Source organism: Meriones unguiculatus, chromosome 4, assembly GCF_030254825.1.
Source record: "Meriones unguiculatus strain TT.TT164.6M chromosome 4, Bangor_MerUng_6.1, whole genome shotgun sequence".
Lineage (NCBI taxonomy): Eukaryota > Metazoa > Chordata > Mammalia > Rodentia > Muridae > Meriones > Meriones unguiculatus.
In genome coordinates, this window is record NC_083352.1 from 32,666,315 (window position 1) to 32,677,081 (window position 10,767).

At 42.9% G+C, this 10,767-nt stretch overlaps 1 protein-coding gene across 4 annotated transcripts in view; it reads right to left on the minus strand.

The window, feature by feature from the left end:
* Mtus1 (microtubule associated scaffold protein 1) overlaps window positions 1-10,304 on the minus strand; it is a 144,504-nt gene extending 134,200 nt beyond the window's left edge. For 3 of the 4 annotated variants that reach the window (XM_060381641.1, XM_060381640.1, XM_060381638.1), the window contains exon 1: window positions 10,169-10,304. The gene's annotated coding sequence lies outside the window, so the exon portion shown is untranslated. Of the gene's footprint in view, window positions 1-1,141; window positions 1,294-10,168 lie in introns of those variants that run through there. The other variant, XM_060381639.1, reaches the window with a different exon arrangement.
* Between the last annotated feature and the right edge of the window lie 463 nt (window positions 10,305-10,767).

Below are 10,767 nucleotides of genomic sequence, written 5' to 3' on the forward strand. Positions count from 1 at the left end.
AAATACAACCTTAAATCCCAGTACTTGCGTGGTAGAGGTAAGTGGCTCTCTCTGAGTTCAAAGCCAGCCTGGACTAGAAAGTGAATTCCAGGGCTGCCAAGGCTAAACAGGGAACCCTGTCTCAAAAAACAAACAAAAACAAACAGAACAACCCCCCCCCCAAAAAAAAACACCCTACAATGTTATGAGATTTAAAACATAATGCAGTTCTTTTTTGGTTTTGGTTTGTCTTTTGAGACAGTGTTTCTCTGTGTAGCCTTAGCTGTTCTAGAACTCTCTCTGCAGACTAGGATGGCCTCCAAATCAGAGAGACCCACCTGCCTCTGCCTCCCAAGTGCTGGGATTAAAGCTGTGCTGCCACCAACCCCCGCTCATAATGCATTTTTAACAATCATTAATATAAAATAGCCTAATGTTTTTCCAAAAATAAATATGAGGTTTTTTCCCCACCTTCATTTCCTTTTCATTCACTGGACCTTTATATTCACAATAGAATTTTAAAACTTAATAAAACCTATCCCCCATCAGTATAGTATGATCTTCCTAAGGAAACACCGAAAAGCAACAGAAATATTTTATTTCTTAACCATGAAACAAAGCATTCAGTTCTATCTACTTCAAAGTACTCAATTAAGTCCAATAATCAGAGACCCTAAAGGGCCAGCAGAACGTTTCATAGAAACGAAAGCTAAACACAAACCTTGTTAAATGAAATATGAGGGAGAGCATTCTCAGACTGCAAAGTCATCTGGATTCCTCTGTCTGTTGTAAATACCTAGCACTCTACAGGGAAAAGAACCCAAATCTCTATTCAAGAGAAATGGTCAACGTATGAGTGTCTGCACACACGGAGACGATAATAAATTATCACAGGTGGAACTGATTCTCTAAAAATATCTGCCCGTGAGTGTGCCAAAGGTCCGGAGAGTGGCTCCCCAGAACTATGTTGGAACTCTAACAGGAATCTCTGCACCTTCCCTGCTCTCCGAGACTTGGCTCCAACGCAACCTTTTCCAAAACCCAAAGACAGGCTGAGCTGCCTTCATTCCTTGCCTGCTGAATAACTGAATGAGGGGTGAGGGCAAGAGAAGTAAATGAAGAATGTGGAGGAAAATACCAAGGAAATGAACATCTGACTTACTGTGCTCCTAGTATCTGTGACTGCGGGAGGCACCCTCAAATTCCCACGCCATCTAGAAGACTCGCTGCCCCAGGCTGTATGGATCACAAAAAGCACTTAGCACCGTAAGGTTTGTAAGCATATTGTCAAAACGCTTACAAAAAGTAGTGTAGGCTGGGCACTGTGGCACATTCCTTTAATCCCAGCACTTGGAGAGGAGGAACCCGGAGGTTCTCTGTGAGGTCAAGGCCAAACTTTGGTTTACATTAGCAAGTTCCAGGCCAGTCAGGGAGACACAGTGATACTCTGTCGCAAAAAATGAGATAAGAAAGATCTGTTTGCAGGGGGTGGGATCTTGGGATTGAACCCAGGATCTCAGGCCTACTAGGCAAGTGAGCCACAATCCCATACCTCCTTTTATTTTTTATCTCAAGGTAGGGCTCACTCAAATAGTCTGGCCTCGAATTTAGGATCCTCCTGTCTCAAACTCCTGAAAAACTGGGCAGCCACTCCCAGCAAGGATTCTTTAGATACCAAATTTCTTGGTTAAGACAGCAGGCATGGTTTCCAACACAGTGGAGACTGTAATAAATTATGTGTTAACAATTTATGGGAATATTTCTAGCAACACAAATACTAACACCCTCCAAGAACTGAGGCCAAATTTCTTCCAAATCTCTGCCCATCTACCTGGCAGTGTTCTGGCCACAGGAGAGTTCCAAATAGGGCTTGAAACCGATCAAAATGAAATACAGTATTTCAACAGCAGAGATTTTGTTCATCTTTTTATCTAGAGTACAGCATGTAACCATAATTACAGCATGTATAAATGTTCTACATATGGTTGGTTCTACGTGTGTAATCTAGACTGAGCATCTAACAAAAGCAATTTCAGTTTTCACTGTCAAGAGACCCTGAAAGACTAGGCCTTTTCTAATCCATTTTTCTGCTTCTCCTCTCAGAAACTAGCTGCTCTGGTAAAAGATCACATTCAAAGACTTTCTAGGCATGCCTGAGCCTCCTGGAATACAGGACACACCCTTAATCCCAGGAGACAGAGGCAAGCTTGATATAAAGGAGCAAGTTTCGGTTAAAAAAAAAAAAAGTTTAGATCCAGGCGTGGTGGTACACGCCTTTAATCCCAGAACTCAGGAGACAGAGGCATGCAGATCTCTGAGTTCTAGGCAGTGCTCTTCAGGCAGTTTGATGGAGAGTGAGTTAGGAGGCAGCGCAGAGGAATTGAGTACATGGCAGTTCAGCTGGTGGCAGTTCAGTTGATGGAATTCAAAGGCAGCTTTACCAGGAAAGTATTACAGAGATAGGTTGAAGAAAAGAACAAGCTAGAAACGGGTGAAGACAGAATGAGCCAGAGAATAATAAGCCAGAAAATAGAAAATGTTGCCAAAGTTAGTGTGAAGCCAAGCAGAGCAATTCGGTCAGAGGCTGAGAGAAAAGCCAGTTTCAGTCAGTCAGCTTGGAGAAGAGTTTGAGCCAGAACAGCGGAGTTGAACCAGGCAGCAACAGTTCAGAAAGAACTAGGAAGGGTGAGTTTATTCAGCATTAAGTCTCAGAGGCTGAAAACAGTCTAGGCCTAGATTAGATTGCACGGAGGCTAGAAGCTTCCTGGACTAGGCCTAGATTAGCAGAAGGGAGACAACAAGCCTGGGAGATGACAATTAAATCAGTTGAACAAAAGATACTTTTACACCAATCCTTGTTAATCAATAGCAAGTTGGACCTCACTCAATTCAAATCTATAAATTAGTAGTGGTAGGCAAGCAAATTTCTACTATGTAACATCCCTAAAAACGAGATGATGTTAACATTGTAGTCCACTATATAATAAAAGGTAAGCCATATATAGTACAAGGTTATTTAGCTCGTATTCTAGTAAATACACTTCAATCAGCTTGACAGAGTGGTGGAGAAACTGGTGGTGATGTTTGGATGGCAACATTTAGATTGCTTAGGTCTATACTGGCTTCTATTTTTATTCCATGGAGCTAGCTAAGTGAGTTATGTTTTAAATAGACACACAGTTTCAACTTAACATCATTAATCATTAACAATCATCAAAAATGTGTAAGGGACTGGAGCCACAGTTCAGAAATTAATAGCACTAGCTGATCAGGGTTTGTTTCCCAGCACCCACTTGGTGACTTACAAGCACCTGGAACTCCAGTCCCTGGATGGGGATCTAACACCATCCTTTGGTGGGCTCCATGAAAAAATTCAGGCAAACACTCGTTCATAAAATAAGTAAAAAAAAAAAATCTCAATTTTCAGTGTACTAGATGGACATAAAAGAAATTAACTTCTCGTGTGACACCAAGTACTGTTTAACATCTATGAGGTGCTTATCTGAAATAAAGTGAAGAAATATTGATTTTTCTTCCAAATTGGTGTATGTGTAAATAACACCTGAGTTAAATATTACCAAGTTACCAATGTACAAAAGGCATAGAAGATAAGCTAACTGCCACCAGTCTAGACTTAGCAATCACTGGCAGGCATTTTTTAAGCTACGTTTATTTTCAAAAGAATGTATCTTCACACTTCCTCTTACCTCCTCCTCTTGTTATTCTAAGTACAAATACTCCCCAGGAAAAAAAAAAATGTCCCTTTTGTTGTTGTTTTGTTTTGTTTTTTGAGACTAACCTGGACTTCCTTATAGACCAGGCTGGCCTTGAATTCACAAAGATCTGCCTGCCTCTGCCTCCCTGAGTGCTGGGATTATAGGCATGCACCACCCAGCCCAGTTAAAAAATGTCTCTTCAAGGCTAATTTAGGACACACAATTTCTTGAAATGTTATCACTGTAGATGAGAGAAACTGTGGTTAATCTGCCCTCAAACTAACATGGTGAATATAAATTTAGCATCAAGTTTGTGGTGGTTTGAATAGGTATGGATCCCATAGACTCATGTATTTGAATGCCTGGCCTAATTAAATGAGTGACATTATTAGGAGGTGTGGCCTTGTTGGAGGAAGTGTGTCATTGTGGTGGTAGGCTTTGAGGCCTCAAATATGCTCAAGCTCTGTCCAGTGAGGCAGTCTCCTGCTGCCTGCTGATCAAGATGCAGACCTCTTAGCTCCTTTTCTAGCAACATGTCCACCTGTATGCCACCATGTTTCCCGCCATGACTGGAAACTGTAAGCCAGCCCCAAAGTAAATGTTTTCCTTTATAACACTTGCCATGGCTACGTTGTCTCTTCAAAGCAATAAAACCCTAAGACAAAGCCTAAAACACAATTGTTTGGCAAGGTACAAATCTACATTAAAAGTACAGTAAGGTATATATGGTGTCCTAGATATAGCTTAAAAACATCTCACTGAGGTTCACCAGCCAGCCATGCCCCTCAGTCTGCTCTCCCAACAGGACTCACTGATTTCCCTCACACTGAGCTAGTCTGAGGTGATATCTTTGCATCTTTCCTCCTTTCCAGTTAGTCTGAGAAATACGGGATATAACTTCATTCCTTCGCTGTGCAAAAAGATTTTAAAGAAGCCCCCCCACACACACATACACAAAAAAGCAAGCAATGGTGTATTAAGAGAAATTTAAAAAATTATATTTAGTTTCACAACCTCAAAACAAAATCGTTTCTAAGTTACATAGAAGGTGAGACCTGTTCTTTCTCTTACTCTTATTTGTGTAACTTGTACACACACATACACACATAGATACACACATCATACACACATACATTTACATCCTTAATTTAGATATGAGCCTGCTGGCAAGATGTAAATGTATTTCATCTTTAGGCAAATAAAAGTTTACTGTTCTTCAACATGTAATCTAAGGAAAACTGACTGGCCTTAGCAAAAAAGTTTTTTTGTTAAAGATTTTTATGCCTGTCAATACTTCTGGAGTCTTGAGGCTATTAAGTGAAATATGTCTAGACGCAATCTAGAGAAAATTAGCTCACTGTATAGGAAAACAAAATTTTAGTATTTTTTTCTACAAAGTAGAGATGAAACCCCAAATATAACCTAAAATGCACATTTTTTTTTTAATCTTGGGCCAAGTGAGCAAACAACAGTGATACCTCAAGCCATCACGGAAAGACTGCCGACAAAAGAGGATGGCCGATTTCTAGTAACACTGAAGTCATTTCAAAAACTGTAACTGACATCAAGACAGTCTTTCATGAAGTTTGGCTTAGAAATAAACACTTCGAAGAAGAAACTCACATTCATTTCCTAGTTGTACTGAACCATCCTCAGCAAAGGAAAGATTGCATCCAAAGTCTGCACGCTTTGCAAAGCAGACTTTTTTTTTTTTTTTTTTTTTTTTAAAGCAGCCGTTAGGCTAGCTGAGCCATTCCAAGCGGCATCTCACTTCCTTCGAAGACCTCAACAGATGCTGCCACTAGTGTTTGCTCACTCTCTGGCTATATATCTGCCTGTCTGTTGAGTGTCATCTCCTCCTATTGGAGGCATCTTTGGATGCCCAAACTTAAACCCCGCACAGCAATTTTTAACTCTCAGCTTGGTGGCTCATCCCTAGAGCAGTATGAAAGAAAGGGGTTGATGATAAACTTTCTCGATTCAGTAAGGTCTTCATCCCCTTCAAAAAATAGTTTAATCTATTAATAGTGTTAGAAATTAATTTGGGCCAGGCACGGTGGCACACACCTGTAATCCCAGCACTTGGGAAGGCAGAGGCAGGCAGATCTCTGTGAGTTCGAGGCCAGCCTGGTCTACAGACAAGTTTTAGAACAGCCATGGCTATACAGAAAAACCCTGTCTTGAAAAAACAAAGAAAGTCTGGTAAAAATTGCAAATAGCATATGGACTATTAGAAACATAGCCTTCATAATTCTCAGAGCCACAAATTAGGACACTAAAGTCCAAAGACTAAACATTTGCTGGTCATCAGAAAATCTGTAACCATTTGAGTTGTTACATGGAAATCTTTACAGATTATGTTCTCCGAATAGTCCATATGGATTGTCCATCATATGTGAAATCTGTAGATTCTGTAGACTTCCAACAATTTTGAGACAAAGACTCGTGTAACCCAAGCTGGCCATACTTTCTTACATTGTAGCCCACACCAGTTTTGAACAACCCAGATCTTAATCCCATCCACCTCTTCTCCCCAGTGCTACTATTGCAGGCATACATTAGACCTAGTTCTAGGCATGATCTAACCAAACACACATGATCCATGATGGAATAATGATGAGGATGCTATCTCTTTCCAAGCCAACTATTACAAATACTTGATTTTGGATCATTCAAGTTTCTTCCTACTGCAATGTCACCTCTTCAGATACAATAAAAATGACAGCTAAGGAGCTAGAGAGAGGACTCAACAGTTAAGAGCACTTGTTCTTGGCTTAACTCCTGGTACCCACATGCTGGCTCGAAACCATCTAAAACCCCCAATCCCAGGGATGTGACACCATGTTCTGAACTTTGCGGATGTCAAGCATGTGGTATACATACATACATTTGGGCTAAACAGTCATACACATAAAATAAATTCAAAACAATTCAATGCCAGCTAAAATGTTTCTGCAAAGATGTCTCTGAATTCTGAATTGTTAGCTGTGCTGATACAACAGATTCTACATTACAATACCATCAATAAATTCAAAAGCTCTCACACTATACAAACCATACGGGTAGACTATACAGTCATGAGATAGCCAATAAGTTAAAAAGGTTTTTTTCCCAGAATACTAGGAAGCATAGATCTGCGTTGAATGTAACCACTGACAAGATGCACAGGTTGAGGTCATTAGATGGAGGTTTAAATGCTCTACAAAATACCTAGATTTATACTGTCTATCACTTTCTTACTTGTGGGTAGGGCACAGCAAAACATGTTCACTGATTCTAAGCGTTTCATTATACATATGTGCTCAACTCAAGTTTTAGAGTAATTGCAGGATTTCTGGAGGGAAATATTAAAAAATGTCTTAAAAATTAAGTAGATGATCCACAGTTTCAAGATTCCTCAGGTCTCAAAGAACTAGAAAAATTCTCACCCAAGATTTATGTAGACATTCTCTAAATGCTCTGTTCTGGTTGAGTACAGGTGCTTACAAAGGGCCCATCGAGGACCCTAGTTCCCCTGGATCTGCAGTTACAGGCAGTTATGAGCTTCCTGATGTGGAAATTAAACATTGAGACAGGTTTCTCTGGGTAGCTTTTGTTGCCCTAGACTCCATTTGTAGACCAGGCTGGCCTTGAACTCAAGAGATCCACCTGCCTCTGCCTCCTGGGTGCTGGGATTAAAGGCGTGCACCAGGCCCGGCTAAACCCAGGTACTCTTAAAGAAGTAGACTGTGCCATTTCAACAGCCTAAGAATGTACTGCTGACATACACCACACTTGACAATTTCTAATTAACACATGCCAAAAGAAAAAAAAAAAGGCACAACAGCAGCTACTGCAGAACATGGAAGTTGTAGTGATAAATGTGACTAACCCAGAGTTCTGGGAGAAATAACAGCCATATTGTGGTTCTTAAACTGTGATTCTGAATGATTAAAACTCCATTTTGAGAAATATCATCATGTTTGACAACACTGAACAATACCTTCTGTAGGTCAACACGTCTATAAATGTGCTTATGGGGCCAACACAAACGGAGGAAAGTACCTGCAATATGAGCTGATATATGCCAACAGCCTGAAAGAGCTTTTATGGATAGAAAAACGTCAATCTCCCCAGAGGAAAACGTAATGCTGCACTAAATTTAAAAAGGGACCACATTAGCCTGGCATAGTGGTGCACACCTTTAATCCCAGCACTTGGGAGGCAGAAACAAGCAGATCTCCGAGTTCAAGGAAGGCCTGCCCAGTCTGCAGACCTAGTTCCAAAACAGCCAGGACTACACCGAGAAACCCTGTCTCAAAAAAACGAGAAGAAAGAAAAGAAACCGGAAACTTAGGTGGGGTGCTTGATAACCTTTGCAATCATAGAAATGGAAATTTAAATACTGAGTTAGCACTGTTCACCTGTAAAGCTGGCAATAGTACTTCCTCTTAAGGGTAATTACCTGTGTTAAAAAGATAACACAAGAGCCCAGTTTAGGCCAGCTTAGCCTGATTAAAGTTTTGGAAACCAAAAGGCCAATATTTTTAGAAGAAACTTTTGAATCGCCAACTGTGATTTTCAAGGACTTTATCCGATGGAAACATTTTAAAAGAGATAAATGTTGCATTACCATATCTAATAACAGTAACTGCAAATGAGAAGTTCAGCTTATGAGACAAGGTTAAGTAAATTGATATGTCTATAGAATATATTGTGTAACACTGAACCTTAGTTTTGGAGGCTTAATATAATGAGGGGCTTTTCATAATATTTTGCAAAGAAAAAGTAATAGATGGCAAGATTGACTCTTACTTTTCTGCATGTACCAAACTGTATACACCAGCCATTCATTCATTCCTTTTGAAGTCAGAGCAAACAGTTATTAAGTGAAGTGATATGTTTCTTAGAAGCTTAATTCTAGTAACTCAAATTTAGTTTCTGAAAAAATTCTACATGACATTTATCCAGAATTTCATAATCCTTCACTACAAAAAAAAACTTTTTCCTGAATTCCTAACAGTTAGTTAAAAGGTACAGACCTCTCCCAAACACTATTTTTTTTTCCCACATCAGTCTAGTTTTAAAATGAACAGGTGAGGGTGAGGGCAGGCATCAGCGATAAATCTAGGTGCTTGGTATATACAAAACTCTTAGGTCCATCCATAGCACAAGCAGTGGGTTCATGCAGGAAAGCAGGGGGACACAGGTGGGGAAAGAATTTACATTTTTAAATTATTTTAAACTAAATTCTATGCCTATTAAAAAAAAGTGTAGGAAGAGTTTTGTTTTTTGATTGTTTTGTTTTGTTTTTTTTCTCTGTTTTGTTTTTCAAGACAGGGTTTCTTTGTGTAGACCTGGAGGTCCGGGACTCTCTTTGTAGACCAGTATGCCCTCAAAATCAAAGAGATCCACCTGCCTCTCTGTCTTCCAGAGTGCTGGGCCTACCGGCATGTGCCCGACTGCATAACTTTTTTTAAGGAATAGAGCTCTTGAGAAATCACAACACAAGTATAAACTGCACTAAAGGAACTGCTGGAGAGAATGGGAGATAATGAACTATTTAAATTGATAACCTATTCGTAAAACATTCCTCCTGGAGGTCACAGGTTCAAGGGAGCACGACCCCGCCTCTTTTTTGCCCTCCTCCCTCCAGCTTGTCTCCGGATCCCCGGATCCCCGGATCCCCGGATCCCCGGAATCCACTCCCACCACCTCCCCCACAGCGCTGTGATTTGATACCATGATTGAACTCCAATCACCTGGCAGGACATGAAAGCCCTCTTTCCTCCTGTTTTTGCCTAGGACTCTGGTTTTAGACAAACAAAGCACGCTGGGTTTCCTTTCGTAGAACACTGACAATTTAAAAGTAGCATTTTGCAGAGTGGGTGCCACTAGGAAAGCTAAGTTTAAAAAGAAATAAATAAATTCGTCAGTGTTACCAGTCAAAAGTGTACAAATGACCCAAGGAGAGGAGGGCAAAGACATCACGTAAATTCTAGCTAATGCCACTATTGAATAATCAATAAGGTGATCCCTAAACGTGGGTTTTTTTCCATAGAGTGTGTAAGTACCCGCGGGCTGCTGGGAGTGAATCCCGCATAAGGACCTGGGAAACTGCAGCAATTGCCTTTCTCCCATATTTTCTGCCCCGACTGCCTAAGCTGGGAATGGGCCCCGGCAAGTCGCCCAGCCGGAAGCCTGAGGCTGCCAGGTCCTGAGCCAGAGTCGGCTGCCCGGTGGGCGCCTTTCAGCTGAGGGTGTAAACTTGACAGCGCGCCCGATCTTCTGCGAACCCACCTCCTCGGTCGCTTTCAAGGTGACAGCAACCGCAGCCCGCCTGTCCTGCAAGAGCTGCGCGGGCCCCACGTGAGCCCAGCCTCCCCACCTCGGCCAACTTCGAACCCCCCAGGACACCCGTCCCCCTCCCCGGAAAGCGAGTCCCGGTCACCGTGAGTGAGTGAGCGAGTTGCAGTGAGTCGCCAAGGTCCTACCTCCACGTCCTCCCGAGGTCCTCTCCGGGATGGGCGACGGAATGGGATCCACTCCGCACTTGCCCGCAGAGCCCGGGAGCCAGCCCGGAGCCCTCCCGGGAGCCCCCGCTTGGAGCCGTTGCAGAAGAACCTGCACCCTCGGCGACCCCACCCTGGGGGGCGTGTGTACCTGGGGCTCGCGGCTCGACCCTGACCCACACCGGCACCCCGGCGGCGCAGGCTGCCAGGCGGGAACCGGCCACCAGGAGCCCCGGCGCCCCAGCCTCCCCGCCCCGGGCCGCCAGGGGGAGGAGCAAAGGCGGAGAGTCCGGAGCTGGGTGGCCTCGCCCGTAGCCCGCGGCGGCTCCTGGAGCCCAGACAAAGGCCAGGTGGGGGCCGAAGGGGCGGCGCCCCGAGAAATTCACCTGAGAGGCCTCTTAGGGTTCCTAGAGACACGATGAGTCCCACGGAGTTCCACTACGACCCCCTGCCTGATCCGGCTTCCCGGGTACACAGCAACATGCCACCAGCCCCAGAAGTAGGACCTGCTCCGCGCTGCACCTGTTGCCACAAGCGTCGGCGTGCGACCGCTGCTGACTGCGCACCTGGCTGTCCCGCGC